This window comes from Lissotriton helveticus, chromosome 3_1, assembly GCF_964261635.1.
Source record: "Lissotriton helveticus chromosome 3_1, aLisHel1.1, whole genome shotgun sequence".
Taxonomy (NCBI): Eukaryota; Metazoa; Chordata; class Amphibia; order Caudata; family Salamandridae; genus Lissotriton; species Lissotriton helveticus.
In genome coordinates this window covers 2,013,384,509-2,013,410,971 of record NC_136061.1, presented here as the reverse complement: position 1 = coordinate 2,013,410,971, position 26,463 = coordinate 2,013,384,509, and positions in this window count along the sequence as shown.

Sequence of the window (26,463 nt, the reverse complement as noted above, 5' to 3'; positions counted from 1 at the left end):
AGCAGAACAAAAACATCCCCTCTGTGGGACGGCTCATCTCCCTCAGAACCAGTGCATCACCTCTATTTTTCTTGTGCTGTGTTTTCATTTTATTTCTGTTTGAAGTGATGCATAAATACCTTAAACATTGTTTCAAAGTTAAGGCTTACTGATCTGTGCCTAGCTATCAAAGGGTTGAGCGACGGTTAATTTGGGGTTTGCTTGTGTCTTCAACCTGAAAGGGATTATGGTTCCTGCTTGAGAAGGGTTTCACCCCTTCCACCAGTAACCCAATTTCTTACAAGAACAGCATATAAGAAGGTTCAAGCTAAGGTTTAGCGCTGATGAAACATGTTGAAGCACAGGGCCAAAGAAGCAGGCAGAAACCACTGGAATTGAACACAGTGAGTAGAGCCAAGTAGCCATTAATCCATTTCATTCTAATCCACTGAGCACTGAAGGGCAATCGGTAAACAATAGAGGGTATTTGTGTGTGCTTAACATGTGCCATTTCATTGCATGTTAAAATACTCGCAGAATTATGAATAGTTTAAGGGGATCTAGTGCTTTCTCTCATTTTGCCCTTGAAAGCAAAGCATAGCAACTTTCATTTTTCAGCTATAATATATTTCATGAGTCCCCTGTTCTCCTCTCTGCATGACCTCACTTCACACAGCACATAAAGGAATCCTGACAGTGCAAATTTTTGGGGTAAGAGGATGCCTTCCATGGCATTGTGATGAGGCATCTAGTGAGTGATTGTATCACATTCAAAATCCGTTTTGAACCTTATGGGCATTTGAACACCTGAAGAGTCTCAGGATGCAGCTTTCCAGGCCGTAAAGCTGATTGGGACCAGGGATTGAGGGTATCACCCCAGTGATGGCTGTTCAATAAGCACTTAGGCTCAGTCAAACCCAGGAACAAATGCCTTATGTATGTCCCAGGGGCATGGCTTTCAAAGCAACCTGTGTCTATTGCAGAATAAACTCTTTGCAGACACTTTGGGGTGAGATTACCCTATGAAGTATACTAAACTGAATTGATTGAAACCTGCCATTACAAGGGCTGCCCTAATAGATTCTCCCATTGTTTCACAGTACAGCCTCTACATGTGCCTGCTTCCCATTTGTCTTGCATCTGTACTAAAGTACCACCGGAATAGGATTGGATCGCTCTTCTCATCCACAAAGCTCACCTTTCTGCCTTGACCCATGATGTATAGTGTTTGCACTAAAGAATGAGTTTTGGGATAATTTGTTGGTGACATACCATAGCGATTGAGTGGCAGAAGTGAGTTTTCTCCGATTCAGAATTTGCCCTGCATTCAGCCCATACTGTTCAACAATGTGTCGATTCTGATCAAGGTGCCATTTTACATAGATCACTACTAGATTGGATGCTAAGATTCTCTCAAGTCTCCTGCATTCTCTTAGACATATCATGTCTGTAATAGTTGGGGGGGGGGGGGTAGTGGAGCATATAGGGTAAGCTGAGACGTAATATTCAAGTCCTTTCATTGTAACATCGCAGTGCAATATGGACAATATGGATTGGGCGAGTGGAAACATCAGGTAGGACAGCCTTAACGAAGAATAACTCCATTGCTTGATGCAGAGTTATTGGTTCTACAGTTACTCCTGCTGACCAGATAAAAATGTGGTGCTGATTTAAAATAGCAAAGGTAGGATGCAATCTGCCATTTCTTCAAACTTGCAACTGTGCTGTTATGAATGAAAGTGCAGTTTTAATTAAATAATAATTACTGAACGGAGAATGATACAGTTGAAAAGGCACTATGATTCCTTGTTCTCCACATGCACTGCTATGTGGAATCCTCCAATTAGTGATGGACAGGATCTGGTCACCCCCACCCAGTGGAATTGTAGACTTTGTTAGATAGTGGTGTGCGTCTAGTGGTCAAGATAGTACAAGAACTCGAAGGAAGCAGCTGATTGTAATGACACATTCATCCGGCACAATGAACTTTATTTTGAGTACTGTACGGCGTATTGGAGGCATCGCTGTAGTACCGCAAAAGTCATAATAAGGCCTAATGTGCAGGCACATTTTAATAATCATGTTGCAAATGGCAAATGACACCAAGCCTGCAGACGCACGTTTGGGGTAAGTAATTGTGTGCTGTTCTTTATTCTATGGTTAAATCAAGTGGTTTTCCCCTATAAAACCGACTGGACTGATTGATACAAAAGATCCTTTTAGTTTTTTTGCACTGAGATCATATGTTCAGGTGTTGGGCAACTGGGTAAGAAAGGGGCACCTGCTGTAAATGCTTTGCAAACCGTAGCATATAATACTCGTTTGAACGGCAAACGGAGAGCCTGGGGAAGAGTTTCGCCCTACATGCTCCTTCTGTTCCCTTGGACTTGTTTGTGATTGTGGGGTGTGTCAACGTTTGCAAGGAAAGTTATCATTGTTTTGTTACATGTTTATTTCATGCGGTTCATTTCCTCCGAGTTATGTTTGGATCCAAAACTGCGTCGGTATTAATTTGAATACCCTGGTTACTCCAAACACGTTGCATTCATTATAGAATGTGAAAGTTAATTTCACATTTTTTGTTATTATTTTGCTTTTTCGTGGTGCTCACGGCCTGCCTTGCCAGGTATCGCAGAGCTCACCATGTAACAGGTGGTCCGAGCACAGTTGTTAGGACCGTCTAACCCCTGACTTATCCCTCTAACGAATAACCCCTGATCTACCCCTCTACCAGTCTTTTCTCCACTGATGTAACCGTGTTTTTTATTCGCACTTTAATAAACTGAGAAGAAGGCTGCGTGCGCAGTCACTAAAAGCAATGGCGTTTTTTTGTCCCTGAAGACCCCATTAGAATGCAGTAATGAGCAGCTGGGAACCGATGCAGCATTAACCTATAGTTTCAGACAAGTGGGAAGGTGACCACATTGATGTCATCACCATCACAACGCAAAAAAGAGTCGCCACCCTACACGATGCTCTGCTCCAAGAACAGCGCAAACACGAGCTTTCCCTTTACCCAAATTCTGTATAATGTCAGAGTAGGGCATGATGGCGATGCCCCAAGGATTGGCAGTTCCTTGACTCTGGGGGCAAGTTAGACCAGTGTGCAGAAATAAATGGAAGCTGGAGGCAAATTCTTGGGAAAATTAGCCTTTTCTATTAAGTATTTTGAGTTGTCTAAATTAGGATCTTTGAAATGTCTTGGAAAACATTTAATAACTCCCCGTGGGTATCAATTTTCTATATTTTACCGGGGATAAAACCTAGACCCAGTAACCACGCGTTGTCATTAGTAGTGATAGTATTTAAGTTTCGATCTTGTCAAGGTGAAGAGCACCACGTCTTCCATTGGAAACTACTGCGAAATAGACACAAAAACACTCGGCTGCTAGGCTGCTATAACATGATCGATGAAGTCGTGAACTAGCGAGCTACTGGGGAAGATGTTAATTTTCATAGCACATAACTTTATCTGCCAATGGGACAGTTGCAGATAATTAAACCTTGCTGAAATCGGAGAACAGCGAAGTCGATCATTAAGGAGGTTAAGTGTGCTATTTAAACATTAGGTGTGTACACAAGAAAATGGTCAAAACAAGGACTGTTCATTATGTGCTTAGCACAGAAATATAAACAAAGCGTTATTTCCTTAACTTCTGACGCTTTTCCACAGAAGTGTTAAGCCGTTTTTGGCTATTACTGGTACTTTGCTCTTAAGTCTTCATAACGTTTAGAACAGTGAGAAGCGGTGGCCTTCGAAGAGCCGTCCATGTCGCCAACATGGTGGCAACATGAAACAGCCCGAACGACTGAGAGGTGTCACTGCTGTGAGGAAAGTTGCAAGCAAATTGCAATAAAGGGCACCTCGTTTCCGATCCTTAGCTGCAACTTGGTAAATTGCCCAAGAGCCTTTGTGTTGGCTGGACCTGCCCAAAGGGCAGGGTCGGATTGGAATCACAATTCGGCCCGGGCACTGACGAAAAAAGTGGCCCACATTCAAGAGGCGTGGCCCATATTTAAGGGGCGTGGCTTACATTCAAGGGGCGTGCCCTTTCATGAAACACCATTTGCACAGACAAGGAAGGAAAGTGGGAGGATTCTGTTCTTGCACAGGACACAGGGCCAAGGTGACAATGGCCTACATGCTGAGCAACTAAAAAACCAGCAAGGCCGCTTTCTGTCACAAAATTATTCCAGCCCTCCAGCACAGGAGCACCTGAAAAGCAGCAATGCCCCTGCTATTACTAACCTACTTAGCCCTCCCAGACCTTCAGCTCAGGAGCACATGAACAGAGGTAAGGCCCCTGCAATTAGTAAATTAATCAGCCCTCCAGGCCTCGGGAAAATGTCCTGGCAGGGGAGCACAAAACACAGCTTTCTGGGTCATCCAAGGTAGCCAGGTAGCCAGGGGGGAGGCTGAGGTGAAGCTGGAGCATGGGAAGTGCCTTCCCAGTGTGTTCTGGCAGTTTGAGTGTTTACCATTTACTGTAGTATTACCCTTGTACCTGTGTATGGTACCCTTTTGTAACTTGCAAACGTCACTTTTCTCTGGTATCACACTGTATGCTTCCTCTCACTTTTGCTTGCTTTAGATACTTGCACAAGTGCCACCATTGCCTACGTAACGTTTGTTCTTGTGCTGGGGTGTCTGCCATTTATTGAAGTATTATACCTCTACTTGTACTTTGTACGCTTTTGTAACCTGCACACATATCACTTTTTCCTCCTGTAATGTACCGATTGCTACCTCATGTATTTTGGTTGCTCACTATTGTCACTTTTGATTCATGTAACTTACCATTTGCTTTTGTAATTTGTCCACTTGTAATTTTTCTCATGTATTATTGCTGTTCCTAGTGTGAAGCGCTCTGACACTTTCGGGTAAAGTCCGTGCTATATAAAATCGCATAAATAAATAAAATAAAAAAATTCCAAACATCACCTGGCCCCCACAGCAAGACCCATTCTTCCTCGCCCACTATGCCCTGAATGTGAAGGGCTGTGGGCGAGGTGTTAAGACTAACACCGTTTCTAGGCTGCATGGGCCCAGGGGAGCCGAGGTGAAAATGGCTCAAAGGCCTGTAAACACCTGGCCCCCAGGGAGGCCGATTCTTGCAAACAATCACCCCTCCCCAGCCCAGCCTCAGCTTGATTGCTTTGCAGGGCAGGGGTGAAGGAGAGGCCACAGCTGACAATCGCTGTCCGGCCGCCCAGAGAGGCTGCTTTCATTTTCTCTGTCTGTCTCCGTGCACTCTGTGGGCCGTTTTTTTTTCTCCCCTTTCCTAGTCCACTCTCTGTGGACTGGGACAGGGGAGAAAAATACGGCCCACAGAGGGCACTGAGGCACTGGCCCTTCGGCCCATGCCCGAATGCCAGCCTTGCCAATCCGCCCCTGCCAAAGGGGTATGGCATGGCCTGGCGCAAAAATATTGAAATTAGGGAGACGAGTGAAGGAGTGGCTGATGCCCAACAGGGTCCTCAAGGAGCACAGTCTAATAGGAAGAAATAGCTGATAATTTGGAAATCTCGGCGTCCATGGAATATTTCCACTGGTGCACGAGGGAAAATACACCGCACCTCAAGATGTCAGCGCCAACACATTGAATGGTGCAGGGGAGCTGGACGTTCTTCAGAACAGTGAAGTGGTGTGATTGAGCATTACACCTTAAACCGCATTAGCGAAGACGGGTAATGGGGGCGCAGTCATATGTTGAAGGTTGGACTGGGCTAATGCATTACAATCTGCAGTTTAAACACGAGTGACTGAGAGCAGGCAGCAGTGACAGGTGCCCTGCTCTCAACCAGAAAAGAAGACTGAGAATGTTAATGGAAGCACATCATACCCAGTGGCTTCAAGCTCAGTAAGAGGGACTGCTGATAACCCCCGCACTGTGCCCCAACTCCAGAGTATGTACACATAGGCATGGGACCTATGCTGGTCCTCTGACTGAACAAGCCAATACTCGTTTGGTTTCTTAGTGGTCAGTGTTGGCCGCAGTTTTTATTACAATACATGCATATACTGTCTGTCATATGTCATATGCGATTTGCCATACAATACTATTTATAAATTGTCATGCATGGTCATAAATCATCAGTCTGTGTTTGCTGATCACATCCGTTGTCCATTCCCTTTGGACTGGCAGTTTGTTCGTTAGTTAGTACTTTTGGGTTGTCTCAGCGCTTACTTTGCACGGGGGTAGATTCCTTCCCGGAGTTAGGACCATACTCGCCACCTTGTTGGTCTCTGTTGTGCCCTGCTAACCGGCAGGGGCTGGGCAGTGAGTGCCGTCTCCGTTTGCTACCCCCTTCTCATTGTTTGGCCCCTCACCCTGCGTCCGGCATCCCATTGTGAGGGTGCCCATTCTTACACACTGCCTGCATGTCACCCATCCTTGCCTCCAGATGAGAATCCCGTTAAAGTTCATTAAAAATGAGTCCCACATCTGCTGGTCCTGCTTGACACCCGCCCCCAACCTAACATGGTGGTGTTTGCGTGTCATACCTGATGTCAGCTGGGTCAGCCGCCTAGCGAAAACCCTGCCTGCCGGGATCACCCTTGCTGCAAAATTGAGCTTACCTATCAGCCCCTGGAGCCCCCTGAGAGTCGCTTTCTCTCGCCCACACAGGTTCCTAATGTCCTCCCTGAATTCCTTCACCTTCTCCTCAGGGAGCCTTGAGGTGCCTGCTATTGAGTCCAGCTCTATCCCAAGAAACGTTATTGTTGTCGCCGGGCCCACTGTTTTCTCTGCTGCCAGCGGGACCCCTAGCTCTTCGGCTAATGCTTGGAATGCTGCTAACGCCCGGCCACATTCGTCTGTTGCGGCCGGGCCTGTGAACAGGAAGTCATCCAGGTAATGGAGATTCCCCCCTTTTTGGTGCCTGGCATGAAGGCCCCACTACAAGAAAGTGCTGAATGTCTCAAAATATGCGCAGGACACTGAACAACCCATGGGCAAGGCTTTATCAAAATAGAGCTCACCCTCCCATTGAAAACCCAGAGGGTGGAAACTGGTTGGGTGGACAGGCAGGAGGTGGAATGCCGATTCTATGTCTGCTTTTGCCATAAGGGCCCCGTGGCCCAATGCCCGTACTAGGTCAATGGCGTCGTCCGCTGTTGCGTAACCCACTGAGCAAGCCTCGGGGCTGATCCCGTCGTTAATGGATGACCCTTCGGGGAATGACAGATGATGAATTAATCTAAATTGTCCTGGCTCCTTCTTTGGAACCACCCTCAATGGCGAGACCACCAGCCCTGAATCCATGTGGAGAGGCAAGGGGCCCTCTATCCTGCCCAACATTCTTTCTTTTTCTAACTTCTTGGAGACCACCTCCGGGTGCTGGAGGGCAGATTTTAGATTCTTTGCCCTGCCTAGCGGCGAGGTTACCTTGAACGGGATAACAAACCCTTCCTCAAAACCCTTCACTAGTATCGCTGCGTCTGCTTTGTTGTGGTACATGTTCACAAGCCTGCGCAACTGTTTTGTGTTGATGGGGGACCTGGCCTGGCTGTATTGTTGAAAACCCCTTGGACTCCCCTTGTGCTCTGCTGTTGCCTTACTTATTCTTCCTTTTCTCCTTTTTGTCTCACCCCTGGTCGCCCTAGCGCTTGCACCCAAATGCTGGGTACCCTCCCCCACAACTGGAGCAAATGTGTAGGAACTTGCAAGAAGACCCCCATGAGCATTCATTGGCCTCGTACTTCCAGTATATGGCTGCCCCTCCCCGTGGTGGCGAGGCTTTCATGTGTTGTGTGCTCTGCTTTTTGAAAAGTTCTCTTTTTTTCCTTGTGAAAGGGGGGACGAAAGGGCTGCTCACTCCTCCCTTCCCAGCTCCTGGTCTCCTTAGCAATCATCATCTTGTGGATGAAGCCAGACACATCCTCCTCATTCCATTCCATTTCTGGATGGGTCTGCATCTTTAAGCGAAAACCTTTGTCATACTCTAACCATGCATCCCAGGGGAACTGCCTCTGTGCATTGTGTATGTTAGATTCATAGAGCCATAGGTCTGCGGCGCACCATGGGAACTTCTCTACAATTAAGCAGGCCATGATACTAAAAGCGTCTATGTATACACAAAAAGAGAGGGGGGAGGGGGAGCTTACATAGGAAAACAAAGTAGAAGAAGTAGTGGAGGTCCAGTGCCCTTGCTCCCAAGATAAAGGTTTAAACACACAAGGGGGCATCAGTTCCTCTAGGGGAGTGAACCATAATCTAGTTCGCTCAGTAGTGCAGATTGAAGGGAAGAATATTCTGAGTAATGTGGTCATATGCTCTGTCTGAAAACCAAAAGGAAGGGAGAGGTGTGTGGTGGGTGGATTCTCCTCGGATACCTAGTGCCCTCAGAAGACCGTCCGGGCGCCCTGAGTCATCATTGGGCGTTGCTCCTCATGTGGGTGGCGCTGCAGTCCCTCACGGGCCTCACAAGGGTGGCTCTTTTGCGGAGTTCTTTTGATGGAGATGCCGCAGTTGTGCATGCGGGTCTGAGGGCCTAGTGCAAAAAATGTGTAAGGTGAGTGCAAATTTAAAATGACCAGACAGTACCCGTCAATTTGTTTATTCAAGGGTCTGGATAGCCAATTAAAAGAGGTGGACCCTGGAATGTCCTTATATAAACCAAATAATAGGGGGACGTCTATAGTACTAGACATTTGTCTCAGGGTAAGAGTGTGGATATGAAAATAAAACAAATAATATATATAGATATAATTATTCGGTCAACATGTTTCACGCATCGAGTGGTCCCTAATGGATCCAATTGCGCTCCTTCAGGACCGAAAAAATGTTTATCAAACCAAAAAGTAGGGTTTGAAAAAGCAGGTTCTAGGCCTAATGCCTATGAGCCTGCAATACCTTTGTCATCAAGGAGTCCAGCGTCTTAGCGCTACCCGGTACGTTCAAAGTGTGTACCTAAGCCCAACATGTAAAGAAAAAAGGATATCAACACAGAGCAAAACGACTACACATTTAAAAAAAATAATTTTCATCAAGATGATGGTGGTTCATGATCCTGGCGTATTTCTAGATTTGAGTTCAATATGTGGCTTATATACATGACAGGTGTCGTTTATATTGCTGGTCTGACATATCAAAAAACGCCATCTCTCAAGCCTTAGTGGTGACTACCTGAGAATGGTCAGAACTATTCATGGGCACACTGTGATCGACATTCTAGTATTCGCTGGTGACGGTTGTGTCAACAGAACCTTCTGTCTCACAATACGTGTCTTAATATGGCAATTTTAGCAACCATTAATTCATAAAAACGTACGTGTGTGATATAAAGTCGATTTTCCTTAAAACACTAGGGTTCCCAAGCGTGGGGCATGCATGTCGGTGACACAGACAAAACACACACGTATTTGTAATTCCACATACCCCAGTAGTCCTAGGTATTAGCCCCCTCGGCAGCCACTTGCCCGAATAGCGAGGGAGTGCTGAAAAAACAAAACAAAAGGGAGAGAACCGGTAGTCTCATAATATTATACATCCTCGCATGCCTATGCTGCTGAAGTACAACATATAGTGACTGTGGCCCGCCGTTCTAAGCCCGGTATATGAGCTCATGAACCTTAACTAGCTCGATTAAATGAGCAGCGCGAAGGGCGGGTCCGTGTAAGCAAGCTCCATTCCATCTACCGGACAGTGATGTACTGCAAACGGAAAGCAGCAATAGTGTCCGTAAATTAATAAATTTTGAAGCGGGGACAAGATTCTCCAACTAGAGTACTCACTGTTTACTCCCTCCGTGAGTGTCATTGACTCCTACCCTCGGCAAAGTGCTGCGCGTATGGAGCCGGAGCATCTCCCGAATTGTTCTCTTATGCCGTTCTCTTGCTTACACGGAGCCGTGTGAGTAGTTCCGGGTGCCCTCAGAGGTCAGGGCGGAAGTGGTCGGGGTGTCTGGGACCCGTGAGACGGGCGGCCATCTTGGAATGGTGAGCGGTTGTTCTTTCTCGATTGTGGAGAAAAGTGTAATGCAACTGATCTGAGTGATTATAAATCTATTCTGGCATACCAGAAGCATTCTGTGCTATTTGTCGGTTGTGGGGAAAAAAAGTATGATGTAACTGATCTGGGTGATGATAGATCTCTTCTGGCATAACAGAAGCATACTGTGCTAACTGTGGTGGGCCAGACATTTAATCAGTCAAAACATTTTTGCCCCTCTAGTTTTAATCGTATGGAATTCACTCATGTCTCAGAGTATGGTTCGTGACGTCTCAGTGTGTGTATATTAATTCTGTTCCTTAAACTATGAAGCTGTGGCTAACATCCCGAGACACCAGAGCCCATAAGATCAGATTGGTTAGGTATGGGGTTGAGTCGTACAGTGACTCTGTGAATACCCAAGTTGTTTAATGGTAGTATACCCATATTATAATGGTGGTGCTCAGTGTCGTCAGTGTCGTCAATGGATGGAGTGATTAAAGCAATTCAACCCAGGGGATGTCCTCATTCAAACCCTCTTTGTCACATTTCAAACGGTAGACCCATCTTTGTTCATATCTGAATAGGGTTTTTGTGGACCACATGGGATTGGAGTCTATCACTGTCCACTTCAAGCTGGTTGCCAAGTGTTTCTTCTCCGCAAAGTGGAGCAACATCTTCGTATTGGTTTTGCCTGTGCGTATTCGGCTCTTGTGTTCCCCTATTCGCACTTTGACCTGACGTGTCGTCATCCCGATGTATCTCAATCCACACGGGCAGCGGATCATGTAAATGCAGTTAGTGGTGTTACAGTTCGTATGTCTCGTTTGTCGCCATGACGTTGTCAGTCCAAGGTCTATTTCTTTAGTTGCCTGTGTCTCTGGGCATGAAGTGCACGTCCCACACGGGTAATGACCAAATACAGGGGGCCTTGTCCACAGTGTGGGTTGTTTTGGCGTTGGTTGTCTAGGGCGAGTGTGGACCAACTCATCTTTCAGGTTCCGTGTCCGTTTGAATGCAAAGAGTGGTGATGGTCCTGCCGAGAAGGTACCGGTTTTCAAAATATCCCAATGTTTCCTAACTATTTTCCTTATGGCATTGGAGCTGGGTGTGAAAGTCGTAACACACGTAATGACGTCAGTTGTGGGTTTGGCATTTACCTCCATTAGGGCCTGGCGGGGGTTATTTCTGGCCCTTTTGTGAGCTTGATGTACAATTCTTGTGGGGTAATGACGGTTCTTGAGGTTGGTGGTTAAAATCCCTGCTTGTTTCTCAAATTCGCCCAATGTATCACAATTCCTGCGCAGGCGTAGGAATTGTCCTATAGGTAAGTTGTCCCTTAGTGCCTTGGGGTGGTGGCTCTCGTATATTAAGAGACTGTTCCGATCAGTGGGTTTCCTGTAATTTGTCGTGTGTAAGCTGCCGTTGTCATTGGAGATTAAGAGGTCCAGAAAAGGGATCTCTGTTCGTGATCTAGTACTTGTGAACTTCAAGAAAGGGTCAAGGGTATTGACCCAATCGCAGAACCGGTCGCACACATCCTCATCTCCTTTCCAGAAGATGATGACGTCGTCGATGAATCGACGCCATAGGAGCACATTCTCTCTGAATGGATTAGATTCTTCCAGTATGTATTTGCCCTTAAAGTCCGCCATGTACAAGCAGGCCAGACTCGGGGCAAATGTGCTGCCCATGCTGGTGCCCTGTGTTTGATGATATAACTGGGTCTTGAATTGAAAAAAGTTTTCTTTCAGTGCAATGGATGCACATTCGCATATGAAGGAGACAGGTGTTTCATATGGCCATGGCATGATGTTGAGCAGGGTGGCCTGTAAGACCTCCAGGGTAGCGTCTTGCGGAATGTTTGTATATAACGCTTCCACGTCCATGGTGATGAGGAGGTCAATAGTTTCCGGACACGGGAAATCTTCTATGAGATTAAGTACCTCCGTGGTGTCCCTTAAGTATGTCGGAGTTTGACTCACTATGGGCCTCTGGTAGAAATCACAGAATTTGCTCAGGGGCTCAAGAATAGAGTCAATGCCCGAAACGATTGGGCGCCCTGGCGGTGGATTCACACCTTTGTGAATTTTTGGTAGTGTGTAAAAATATGGCACACGAGGGTCTGTGTGCATCAAAAAGGCAGCTTCTTGCTTGGAGATCCATCCTTCCACGGTGGCCTCATGTACAATGCCTTGGATGTGTTTAGTTAAACGTGCGGTCGGGTCCACGGAGATGGGTTGGTAGTATTTCCTGTTGGACAACTGTCGCGCACATTCTGCATCGTAGATGATTATATCTTGGATTACGGTGGCGCCGCCTTTATCCGCGGGCTTCAAAATGATTGTTGAATCCTCAGTTAGTGTCTTAAGAATCCTCCTTTCTTCATTCGACAAATTATTGTATGGATGTCTCTGTTCCAGTGCAGCCACGTCCTTCAAGATGCCTTGTTCAAACGTCAGAACTTCCTTGGGCGTCATGGCAGCCGTGGGCGTAAAAGTCGAAGGTCTTTTCAGGCCAGTCTCTGTTGGTTGCGCATCAGGTTTGTTCTCAAAAAAAGCTTTTAGTCTAACTTTCCTGAAGAACTGATGTAGTTCCTGTTGTCGGCGGAAAAGATCTTCTTTGGGAGTGGGAACAAAGCCCAGTCCCTTTCCCAATAATCTGGTTTCTCCTGGCGTTAGGGCTCGCGGAGACAGATTGACTACTAGAGTCTCTGTCCCCTCGTCGTGTTCAGTTGTCCCGTCTGACCCTGGTCTTGCCACTGTACCTTTTTCGCTCCTCCTCTTCTTCTCCCTCTTCCTCTGCCCCTCCCTCTGTTGAAAAAAGGGGGGTTCGGGTATTGGTTGTAGAAGGGTTGCATGGGGGGTCCTGGTGGCATGTTCCACATTGGTGGTGGTCCCATCCATTGGCCCTGGTATCCTGGTAGCTGGTATGGTGGTTGTGGGAAATGGGTAAGCATTGGGCCAGGTTGGTAACTTTGTCCCCCCTAAACTGTGAGGTGTGGCCTCTGGACCCATTGCTGGAGTTACTCGAATTGCTCCCTAGCGATTCTGATCGGTTGGAGCTTACACTGCTTACGTCATCAGAGGTAGTATCTTGATTTGGGACTACATAGTCATCTTTCGTGTAGGGATACATTTTCTCTTGGCTAAACCGCTTTACATCTTTCTGTAATTTTGTTATTTTCTGTTTTGTAAGGAATTCTTTGTGTTCATTCAAGTCTTTGTTTATCTCAGATAATCTGGATTTGAAGGATGTTATTGTGATCCCTGCCTTTAGTCCATTCTCTGCTAGTGTGATCTGGATGAGGAGTTCATCAGACAAGCGTTTGGCCGTGTTAATTATTAAAATGAGCCAATCTCTTGTGCATTTCCACGCTATCTTGGACCATTCTATACGGAAGGTCTGGTCCTCTAAAAAGATCCTGGGTGATAGTGAGACTAGGAGGCCATTAGGTGCAATATTGGCCCTTAAATACTCAGTCATTATTATCCCATGTAGTGCAGTTTTAATCTGAAGTTTTCTCAGGGATTCTAGTTTTTTCCAATCCTCATCTTTGCTGCCTGAGGCAGCACTACCATCGGCCGATAGTAGGGACGGTGCCCTCAGGATGTCAGCCACCATCTCATCATCAAAACTCAAGCCTACGTTGTCCATGTTCCTACGTTGGTGATTGAGTCCCAATGCTCATAAGAGATTGGTATCCCTCCCACTTCGTGAAGTGCGTCAGATAGTGCGGGGTTCCAAAGAGCAAGAGTTTAAAGTCTAAAAAGAAGAAAGACAGGAATAGACGTCCCTCGGCTGACCTGCCGTACTTAAATGTATACACAAAAAGAGAGGGGGGACGGGGAGCTTACATAGGAAAACAAAGTAGAAGAAGTAGTGGAGGTCCAGTGCCCTTGCTCCCAAGATAAAGGTTTAAAAACACAAGGGGGCATCAGTTCCTCTAGGGGAGTGAACCATAATCTAGTTCGCTCAGTAGTGCAGATTGAAGGGAAGAATATTCTGAGTAATGTGGTCGTATGCTCTGTCTGAAAACCAAAAGGAAGGGAGAGGTGTGTGGTGGGTGGATTCTCCTCGGATACCTAGTGCCCTCAGAAGACCGTCCGGGCGCCCTGAGTCATCATTGGGCGTTGCTCCTCGTGTGGGTGGCGCTGCAGTCCCTCACGGGCCCCACAAGGGTGGCTCTTTTGCGGAGTTCTTTTGATGGAGATGCCGCAGTTGTGCATGCGGGTCTGAGGGCCTAGTGCAAAAAATGTGTAAGGTGAGTGCAAATTTAAAATGACCAGACAGTACCCGTCAATTAGTTTATTCAAGGGTCTGGATAGCCAATTAAAAGAGGTGGACCCTGGAATGTCCCTATATAAACCAAATAATAGGGGGACGTCTATAGTACTAGACGTTTGTCTCAGGGTAAGAGTGTGGATATGAAAATATAACAAATAATATATATAGATATAATTATTGGGTCAACATGTTTCGCGCATCGAGTGGTCCCTAATGGATCCAATTGCGCTTCTTCAGGACCGAAAAAATGTTGATCAAACCAAAAAGTAGGGTTTGAAAAGGCAGGTTCTAGGCATAATGCCTATGAGCCTGCAATACCTTTGTCATCAAGGTGTCCAGCGTCTTAGCGCTACCCGGTACGTTCAAAGTGTGTACCTAAGCCCAACCTGTAAAGAAAAAAGGATATCAACACAGAGCAAAACGACTACACATTTAAAAAAAATAATTTTCATCAAGATGATGGTGGTTCATGATCCTGGCGTATTTCTAGATCTGAGTTCAATATGTGGCTTATATACATGACAGGTGTCGTTCATATTGCTGGTCTGACATATCAAAAAACGCCATCTCTCAAGCCTTAGTGGTGACTACCTGAGAATGGTCAGAACTATTCATGGGCACACTGTGATCGACATTCTAGTATTCGCTGGTGACGGTTGTGTCAACAGAACCTTCTGTCTCACAATACGTGTCTTAATATGGCAATTTTAGCAACCATTAATTCATAAAAACGTACGTGTGTGATATAAAGTCGATTTTCCTTAAAACACTAGTGTTCCCAAGCATGGGGCAAGCATGTCGGTGACACAGACAAAACACACACGTATTTGTAATTCCACATACCCCAGTAGTCCTAGGTATTAGCCCCCTCGGCAGCCACTTGCCCGAATAGCGAGGGAGTGCTGAAAAAACAAAACAAAAGGGAGAGAACCGGTATTCTCATAATATTATACATCCTCGCATGCCTATGCTGCTGAAGTACAACATATAGTGACTGTGGCCCGCCGTTCTAAGCCCGGTATATGAGCTCATCAACCTTAACTAGCTCGATTAAATGAGCAGCGCGAAGGGCGGGTCCGTGTAAGCAAGCTCCATTCCGTCTACCGGACAGTGATGTACCGCAAACGGAAAGCAGCAATAGTGTCCGTAAATTAATAAATTTTGAAGCGGGGACAAGATTCTCCAACTAGAGTACTCACTGTTTACTCTCTCCGTGAGTGTCATTGACTCCTACCCTCGGCAAAGTGCTGCGCGGTATGGAGCCGGAGCATCTTCCGACTTGTTCTCTTATGCCGTTCTCTTGCTTACACGGAGCCGTGTGAGTAGTTCCGGGTGCCCTCAGAGGTCAGGGCGGAAGTGGTCGGGGTGTCTGGGACCCGTGAGACGGGCGGCCATCTTGGAGTGGTGAGCGGTTGTTCTTTCTCGATTGTGGAGAAAAGTGTAATGCAACTGATCTGAGTGATTATAAATCTATTCTGGCATACCAGAAGCATTCTGTGCTATTTGTCGGTTGTGGGGAAAAAAATATGATGTAACTGATCTGGGTGATGATAGATCTCTTCTGACATAACAGAAGCATACTGTGCTAACTGTGGTGGGCCAGACATTTAATCAGTCAAAACATTTTTGCCCCTCTAGTTTTAATCGTATGGAATTCACTCATGTCTCAGAGTACGGTTCGTGACGTCTCAGTGTGTGTATATTAATTCTGTTCCTTGAACTATGAAGCTGTGGCTAACATCCCGAGAAACCAGAGCCCATAAGATCAGATTGGTTAGGTATGGGTTTGATTCGTACAGTGACTCTGTGAATACCCAAGTTGTTTAATGGCAGTATACCCATATTATAATGGTGGTGCTCAGTGTCGTCAGTGTCGTCAATGGATGGAGTGATTAAAGCAATTCAACCCAGGGGATGTCCTCATTCAAACCCTCTTTGTCACATTTCAAACGGTAGACCCATCTTTGTTCATATCTGAATAGGGTTTTTGTGGACCACATGGGATTGGAGTCTATCACTGTCCACTTCAAGCTGGTTGCCAAGTGTTTCTTCTCCGCAAAGTGGAGCAACATCTTCGTGTTGGTTTTGCCTGTGCATATTCGGCTCTTGTGTTCCCCTATTCGCACTTTGACCTGACGTGTCGTCTTCCCGATGTATCTCAATCCACACGGGCAGCGGATCATGTAAATGCAGTTAGTGGTGTTACAGTTCATATGTCTCGTTTGTCACCATGGCGTTGTCAGTCCAAGGTCTATTTCTTTAGTTGCCTGTGTCTCTGGGCATGAAGTGCACGTCCCACACGGGTAATGACCAAACACAGGGGGCCTTGTCCACAGTGTGGGTTGTTTTGGCGTTGGTTGTCTAGGGCTAGTGTGGACCAACTCATCTTTCAGGTTCCGTGTCCGTTTGAATGCAAAGAGTGGTGATGGTCCTGCCGAGAAGGTACCGGTTTTCAAAATATCCCAATGTTTCCTAACTATTTTCGTTATGGCATTGGAGCTGGGTGTGAAAGTCGTAACACACGTAATGACGTCAGTTGTGGGTTTGGCATTTACCTCCAGTAGGGCCTGGCGGGGGTTATTTCTGGCCCTTTTGTGAGCTTGATGTACAATTCTTGTGGGGTAATGACGGTTCTTGAGGTTGGTGGTTAAAATCCCTGCTTGTTTCTCAAATTCGCCCAATGTATCACAATTCCTGCGCAGGCGTAGGAATTGTCCTATAGGTAAGTTGTCCCTTAGTGCCTTGGGGTGGTGGCTCTCGTATATTAAGAGACTGTTCCGATCAGTGGGTTTCCTGTAATTTGTCGTGTGTAAGCTGCCGTTGTCATTGGAGATTAAGAGGTCCAGAAAAGGGATCTCTGTTCATGATCTAGTACTTGTGAACTTCAAAAAAGGGTCAAGGGTATTGACCCAATCGCAGAACCGGTCGCACACATCCTCATCTCCTCTCCAGAAGATGATGACGTCGTCGATGAATCGACGCCATAGGAGCACATTCTCTCTGAATGGATTAGATTCTTCCAGTATGTATTTGCCCTCAAAGTCCGCCATGTACAAGCAGGCCAGACTCGGGGCAAATGTGCTGCCCATGCTGGTGCCCTGTGTTTGATGATATAACTGGGTCTTGAATTGAAAAAAGTTTTCTTTCAGTGCAATGGATGCACATTCGCATATGAAGGAGACAGGTGTTTCATATGGCCATGGCATTATGTTGAGCAGGGTGGCCTGTAAGACCTCCAGGGTAGCGTCTTGCGGAATGTTTGTATATAACGCTTCCACGTCCATGGTGATGAGGAGGTCAATAGTTTCCGGACACGGGAAATCTTCTATGAGATTAAGTACCTCCGTGGTGTCCCTTAAGTATGTCGGAGTTTGACTCACTATGGGCCTCAGGTAGAAATCACAGAATTTGCTCAGGGGCTCAAGAATAGAGTCAATGCCCGAAACGATTGGGCGCCCTGGCGGTGGATTCACACCTTTGTGAATTTTTGGTATTGTGTAAAAATATGGCACACGAGGGTCTGTGTGCGTCAAAAAGGCAGCTTCTTGCTTGGAGATCCATCCTTCCACGGTGGCCTCATGTACAATGCCTTGGATGTGTTTAGTTAAACGTGCGGTCGGGTCCACGGAGATGGGTTGGTAGTATTTCCTGTTGGACAACTGTCGCGCACATTCTGCATCGTAGATAATTATATCTTGGATTACGGTGGCGCCGCCTTTATCCGCGGGCTTCAAAATGATGGTTGAATCCTCAGTTAGTGTCTTAAGAATCCTCCTTTCTTCATTCGACAAATTATTGTATGGATGTCTCTGTTCCAGTGCAGCCACGTCCTTCAAGATGCCTTGTTCAAACGTCAGAACTTCCTTGGGCGTCATGGCAGCCGTGGGCGTAAAAGTCGAAGGTCTTTTCAGGCCAGTCTCTGTTGGTTGAGCATCAGGTTTGTTCTCAAAAAAAGCTTTTAGTCTAACTATCCTGAAGAACTGATGTAGTTCCTGTTGTCGGCGGAAAAGATCTTCTTTGGGAGTGGGAACAAAGCCCAGTCCCTTTCCCAATAATCTGGTTTCTCCTGGCGTTAGGGCTCGGGAAGACAGATTGACTACTAGAGTCTCTGTCCCCTCGTCGTGTTCAGTTGTCCCGTCTGACCCTGGTCTTGCCACTGTACTGTTTTCGCTCCTCCTCTTCTTCTCCCTCTTTCTCTGCCCTTCCCTCAGTTGAAAAAAGGGGGGTTCGGGTATTGGTTGTAGAAGGGTTGCATGGGGGGGTCCTGGTGGCATGTTCCTGATGGAGCGAGATAGAAAACAAAATTTTGTTTAAACTCGCAAAGTCACATTTCCATAACATGAATAAAATTATTAATGATTTGTGATATGTCGTGCTAATACAACTTAGATTAAACTTTACACGTGGGGGGACTAACATGTGTGCTCATAAACGTGCATAAATGTTGCATCTTTTTGTTCGTACAAAATAATAAAATAATTTATTGTTTTCGTTTTTGTCACTACTAATTGCTGCAAACTTAAAAGAAGCATGTGCTTGTTTTGCTTTTTCTTGTCTGTGTGATGTCATTTCTACTATTCTAGGTGCATATGGGTCTCATGGAAAAACGGAGACTGGTAAATATAAACGCTGCTTTATTTGTTTGCAATGGCTAGGTAACATTTTGATTAATCGGGTGGGTTAATTAATTAGTAAACCATGGGGTGGATACAGAATCTACTTTATTTCTTACATTAATACTTTTCTTGTGTTTGTTTTATACTAGAAAACATAAGTTGCCTGCTTTTGGGCCTAGTCATTTGAACCGCAGAAAAGAGCTGACATATAATTCTGCAGAAAGTCACGAGACGCCCATTCTGAATTAAAACGTTTATTGAAGCTGCATTCACAAAGCAAAAAACTGATGAGCTGACATCATTCTGTCGGACATGGCCAAGGTCGAAAGTGAACATTTTGTCAGTCCTTAACTTGGCATCCGCGGAAGTGTAATGAAAGTCTATGGAAGCTGCGAGGATGACTTAATACATAGTTGCAAACGCAGGAAGCTTCTGGCTTCACGTGGAAGAGACAATGGTCTTTATGAGACATGATTTAGTGGAACTTTTTGAGAAACGGGTGACATGTCACTTGTCACTCTCAGCCAATGGGACGTCGAGGATTTCTGAAAACTTTCCTTTGCTAGTTTAGTTAGCGTAGAAAGGTATAAAAAGTCATGCCCTTAGGGTTGGGCTGGCTGCTGCTTTCTGACTTTCCGATGAGGGTGATGTGCTACTGGACTTTGCGTGGAGCACGTAAGAATCCTCAAAGAACTTTACTTTAATTTCTATCTATTTAGCTTAGTTAGGGAATTAGGTTTTAGAAATGCTAAACTTTATATATTTTCTTTAAAATTGTTTCTATTGCTTAAATAGTAATTTTCTCATATTTCATTATAATCATGCTTGCATTATTGCTAATAAATTTCATTTATAAAACTTTCAACTTATATACCATAATTTAGAAAATAAAATCTTACTTTTGACAAACAAGCTGGTCTTGGTTATTCAGAAGTGTAGGTTACTATTAGCTAGATCACGTCGCCTATGGTGGTCATTTAAATGGTTGGGTTTTATTCTAATGACAATATTCTTTCTGCAAATGTATAAATATGTATATAGTTTGTAGATAATGTGTATATAGATTTATTCTGACCACCTGATTCAGTAGGCCCAAAATATATCAGGTTTATAAATGGGTCCATATTTAGTTTAGAATTTTGTTTATAGGTTATGAAGTTGGGTAGCGTAGTTTATGATATATTTTCTATAGCCCGCTGGATCAATTCTCTGGTAGCAGAAATTGATGGTTGCTAAGAGGTAACCAAGGTAATATGTTGGTTGCTAAGGGTTGCGTTATGGTATGGAAATAGGATCGATGTTTTAACACTTGTTGAGTTCGTTTTTCGTGCTATCTGTAAGCTATACCGGTATAGATTGTGTGGCGAGAAATTAGTCACGCAAGCCATCTGTTCTGTTTGTAGTGATATCGCCGAGTATCACAAGAGGTATCGCCGAGTACCATAGTGTTGTCGCCGAGCAGCACAGTTTTAGGGCTAGGTCTGAATCTTGTATAGTGAGGGTTTTCTAAGAAATTAAAGCAGCATGAGAATAGGGACAAAGCGCCTTCCATAAAACTCACTGTGATGAGAGTATTAGTTATATCCGAGCTTGAGTGAAGGGTAAAATTAACGTCGGTGCATGATTATCTATAAACAGGTTAGAGTCCTGTACGGGTACATGTTTCATATCTATAAACAGGTGAAAGCCCTGTACGGATAACGTCGTTATTTTGCTAACGGTGCATGATTTCTATAAACAGGTGAGAGTCCTGTACGGATTTCATGTGTGTTTGAAATTAGGGAATTTTCCGTGTAAAAGTGCGAGTTTGAATTGTATTTTATGTTCAAGTGGAACTCTTAGAACTTTCACTTCGCGGTGGGTTCAGAGCAAAGCGAGTTCATAATTATACTTGTTAGAAGGGTGGGGTAAGGTTACTCTACTGACAATTGAATATTATCCTTAGTGTGAATAGCGCCGTCTATTCCGAAGTGTGGATACTTGAATGTATGTAAACTATCCTAAATAGTGAAACGAACAGATGTTGTCTTTATAGTCATTGTTAAGAATTAATTTACACTGAAAAGTGCCCTTAAAATGGCGCTGTGAAAAGATTTTGTGAAGGAGGGGTAAGCGCCAGGAGTGAGAAGCGAGAAACCGCAGCTGCTGTGTACGTCACAGAGCCGCGCTGGGATTGGGTGACCTACGTCACAAGCTGTATTCTGATTGGCTCTTAAGTCTCTAACGGCCTGTGAGCTGATTGGTCGTTCGAAAAAAACTCTAAATTTATTGGTTGAGCAGAAAAGTGACGTAGCTCAACTGTCATTGGTTTGTTGGTGTGTTTCGCGCACGGATTGGTTGTTTTGCGGAACATCCCGGAAATATTTTACGAACGATTTTGTGAATTAAATTTAACATTTAACTTTTAAAAATTAGTTATCATTTTAAACATGTTGAGAAAAAGACAACATTATTTCAGAAATTCAAAAATTTATTTTCACCTGACAAGAAAATCGAAACGCGAGGTGGTAAACTACTTCATAAGTATAAAACACCTGCAGCGTACATGGAAGGTGAATACGGATATCATACTGTCTTATGGTTCGACAGTTGGAAACGCTATACTAAAAACGACGGTGTTTTAGCTTGGCCTGATGATGGTTCATTTAATGTAAGAGTTTTAAGAAATTTACGAGAGAAAATGAATGCTCTTGTTCCAAAACCGAGACCAACTCAATTTGAAGCTTTAGTTGAGTGGGAAGACGAGATGTATCAGTTACAAAGAGAAGCTAGTGGAATTAAAAGACCTTCTAAAAATCCATCTTGGAAAAGAGAAACTCATGAAGATAGATTGCGAATGTGGAGACAGGGAAACATGAGTGAAGGATTGTATTTAATTCATGAAATGGTAATGGGTTCTCCTACAGGGAAATCTATGGAAAGTGAATCTGAGGATGCAGTTATGGAAGAAATATATACAACTACTAGAAAGAATCAGCCTAATCAGCCTTTGAGACCTCCTAGATCATGGTCTACTCCGGTGGTTTCTACTGAAACTTCACCGAGTGCACCTCCAATTAGTGAAGCTCCTAAACTTTATCCAAATAATTGTGAAATCACTGAAACTCCTAGAAGATCAGAATTCGAGAATGCTCGAAATGAAGGTAGACATTTTACAATGACTCCAAGAGCAAGGGAACCTCCAAAAGATTATGCAAGAGAGACAAGAAATGTTGAAGATGTTGATTATAACGAATATTTAAGATCTAAAGAAGAATTAATTAAAAGAATGACAAAAGGCATGGAAGCTGTCACAGTTCCAGTAACAATTGGTCCTGTTCAGCCTGTATTTGATCAAAAGAATACAAACAAAAATGGATTAACTATTCCTTTAAATACAGAAATTCAAAAGGCTGCTGAAAAATTTTATTCAGATTTAACGGAATTAAACACTTCTAAATCAAGAATGCCTGATTTAACTTTTAATGAGGATTTATCTCCAAAAACACCAATGGGTGCTATGTCAGATATAGGGAGTCCTGAAGTCAGGGTAACCACACCAAAACTTGATGTGGCCAAATTAAAAGCGAATATCGAAGAATTAATAATTGGAACAATTGGCCCAGATAGTTTAAATTACTATCGGGATGATGAACTACTATTCATTTGCAAAAGCATTCAGTGGAAAACGAAAAATAAATATGATCAATTAGAGGATCTAGCTGCAGAACTTGAAATCGATGTGAGTAAACAAAAGAATTTTGCAAAGCATTACAGATTAGACTTTTCAGAAAGTGACATTGAGAGTTTGAACTCAATGGGAAGAATAGTTCACATTAAAGATTTGATTGTCTATATCAAAAAGCTAGGAGAACTGAATAAATGGAGAGTAAAATGGACGAAAAAGAAGGAAGATGAAAGATTGGATAAATTGTCAAAACAATTTCCAATGAGAGAAGTTGCAGGTGGAGGATATGTTCATATCCCGTGGTCGAGACAGGACATTCTGTTATTTACAAATGACTTTCCAAAATTGAGGGAAAAACCAGTCGAGTGGTACAGGCAAGTTGATAGATTTATCAAAGTGTCAAAAGTTCTGTGGATTGATTTAGATGGATTTTTTGACATTGTAGTTCCATCTGATCTTTGGACAGAATGTAAAATATCTATTAGTTGGCCAAAAGCAGAACCTGAACGAATCAAAGAAACAGGAGCTCCAAATCCACTTGTAATGGATTTTTATGAGAAAGTAATTGTTTGGATGAAAAACAAAATTCCACCCAAAGAAGTTGATTGGGTTAAAATAGAAAGAACAGAACAGGAAACAAAAGAATCAGTTCATTCTTTTTATGAAAGACTATTGTTAATCTTTAAACAATACAGTGGTTATGAAAAATTAGATGAAAAAGACATGAGTCATTTTATCTATAGATTTGTTTATGGACTAAAACCTGAAATTGGAGAAATGATCAGAACTAGTATTGTCGGATGGCAATCACTATCTGTAGATGATATTCTAAGAAAAGCAAAATATTGTAGCGATGAAATAGAAGTAAAACAGAAGAAGCTGAAGGAGAAAGCCATGTGGGCTCAGGTAAAGGTGGCTGAGCAACAGATTGCCAGCATGGGAAATAAGAACACTAATTTTGTTCAAACTGGAAATACAAACCAGATACAAGGAAAGTTTAAAGGTAATAATTTCCCAAAGAAATTTAGCCCAAAGATAGAAGAGCTGAAACAAAGATTACCTTGTTTTAATTGTGGCGAAATTGGACATTGGAGGGACGAGTGTCCTCATCCTCCTAAAAACTTAAAGAATCCCTTATTGAATCCACAGATGCAGAATGGTGTTAACCTGCAGCAACAGCTACAGATGCAACAGGGGTTAAACGAATTTAATATTCAGCGACAGTTACAACAACAGCAACAACAACAGGTGAATAATCGTCAAGACCAATTGCCACAACCACCTTTTCCGAATTGTGGGGGAGTTCAAAAATATAATCCAAACGTGGGATTTCAGGGAAGTGAACAGGTAATAAAACCACAAAAACAGCAAAAGCAGCAAAGGGTTCAAATGCAAAATGCTTCACAACAATTTTTATTAGCAGAAAGTCAAGACAGTGATTCTGATGATTATTGCTGACGGTGCCCGAGAGAGGAGGAAGAGTGTGTCGTTGGAGCCACTCTTGAGGTTGACCAGTCTGGTCCTTATGTAAACGGGAAAGTTAATGATGTAGACATCACTTTTCTAGTGGACACTGGTGCTACCCGTTCTACTGTTAGATCAGTGGAAATTGAAAACCTACCTCTCTCTGGGGATACCATCCAAGTTGTGGGAGTAAGTAATCAGCAAATTAAAACAGACTTAACTGATCCAGTACCAGTTGAAATTGGAAATTACAGAGACAAACACAGATTTGTGGTTTGTAATAGTAGTCCAGTAAATCTATTAGGCAGAGACATCCTATGTAAAATGAATTGCAGAATATATTGTTCTCCTGATGGAGTTGAGTTACAAACAATGGAGGAAGATGGTTTGTACAGAATGACAATGATGATGATGGAAGCAGAAGAAACAAAATTGTTTCCTGCATTTGAAGAAAAGGATTTACCTGAAGAGCTAAAAGAAACAGTGAAATCTGAAATATGGGATTTTACTGGGAATGAGATGGGTCTAATGAAAAACGTAGATCCTGTAAAAATTGCAGTGAAACAGGGAATAGAATTTCCAAACACTCCACAATATAAAATGAAAACAGAAACAATTGAAGGTATTACACCAATAATTGAAAAATTAATTAAGCAAGGTGTATTAAAGGAAATGAAGAGTAGCTCTTGTAATTCACCAATTATGGGAGTTAAAAAGTCTAATGGAACATTTAGGATCGTACAAGATTTGAGAAAGGTTAATCAAATTGTTGTTCCATGTTGTCCTGTGGTTCCAAATCCAGCAGTAATTCTATTTCAGGTTCCACATGATGCTGAATGGTACACAGTCATTGACCTTTGCAATGCATTCTTTACTGTTCCCTTACATCCAGACAGTTATGAAATCTTTGCTTTCAGATTCCAAGGTAAGACCCTTGGATGGACAAGAATCCCTCAGGGCTATACAGAAAGTCCTTCAATCTTTAATGAATTGTTAAAAAGATCATTAGAAGATTTAGACTTACCAGGTAGGTCTACGTTGGTGCAGTATATTGATGATTTGTTAATAGCTGCAAAGACAAGAGAAAATTGTGTAACAGACACAATAATTCTGTTAAATCGCCTTGCAGAAGAAGGACATAAAGTGTCCCCAGCAAAACTACAGTTTTGCAAACAAGAAGTAAAATATCTTGGTCACAGAATTGCAAAAGGAAAAAGACAAGTAACAATAAAGAGAATAAAAATGATTCAAGCAATGTTACCGCCAAGAACACAAAGACAGGTCAGAATGTTCCTGGGAATGGTAGGTTACTGTCGACAATGGATAAGTGGATTTTCAGTAATTGCAAAACCACTACAAAGACTGACCAAGTCAGATGTAAAAGATCCAATTATTCTCAATGATGCTGAGATGGAATCTTTTGAGAACCTGAAAAAGAGCTTATGCCAAGCTCCTGCTTTAGGTATGCCAAATTATGAGAAAGATTTTGAACTGTATTGCAGTGAGAGAGAAGGATGTGCATTATCTGTATTAATACAGAGACATGGAAATTTAAAGAAACCTATTGTATACTTCTCTGCAGTTCTTGATCCAATTGCAAAAGCATTACCAGGTTGTTTGAAAGCAGTTGCAGCTACAAGTATCAGCCTCGAACAAAGTGAAGGAATCATTATGGGATTTCCTGTGAAAGTTTTTGTGCCTCATTCAGTTGAAATATTACTGACAAGAGGTAAGACTCAACATTTAACAAGTAGCAGATTGACAAAGTATGAGAAAATCATACTGGGAGCAGATAATGTTTCGATTGCAAGATGTTTGAATCTGAATCCTTCTACATTACTGCCTGATTCTGAAATTGTTGATGACATTGAGACAGAACATGAATGTTTAGATGTCATGGAATTCTGCACTAAACCAAGAAAAGACATCAAAGACAGACCTTTGGCTGAATCGGATTTTGTCTACTTTGTAGATGGCTCATGCTTAAGATCCGAAGGAGGTGTCTTGAAAGCTTCATACTCAGTTTGTACAGTTGTAGATGTTGAAGAAGCATCATGTCTTGAAGGAGTTCGTTCAGCACAAGTGGCTGAATTGATTGCTTTAATTCGTGCATGTGAAATATCAAAGGATATAAGAGTTACCATCATTACTGATAGTCAGTATGGGTACGGAGTTGTGCATGATTATGGACAACTCTGGTCACAGAGAGGATACATGACATCAACAGGATCACCAATTAAAAATGCAGTTTTCATTAGAAGATTAATTGAAGCAATACAATTGCCAAAAGAAATTGCCATTGTCAAATGTGCAGCGCACACTAGAGGAACTGATTATATTTCCAAGGGAAATGCCTTCGCAGATGAAACAGCAAAGTACTGCGCAAGGAAAAATTATTCATACAATCGGGAGAGGAGTAAAGAAACTGATTCAAATTCATTAATGCTAACAACTGTTGTAGAAACATGGCATGAGATTAGAGATTTACAAAACGAAGCAGATGATGAAGAAAAAGACC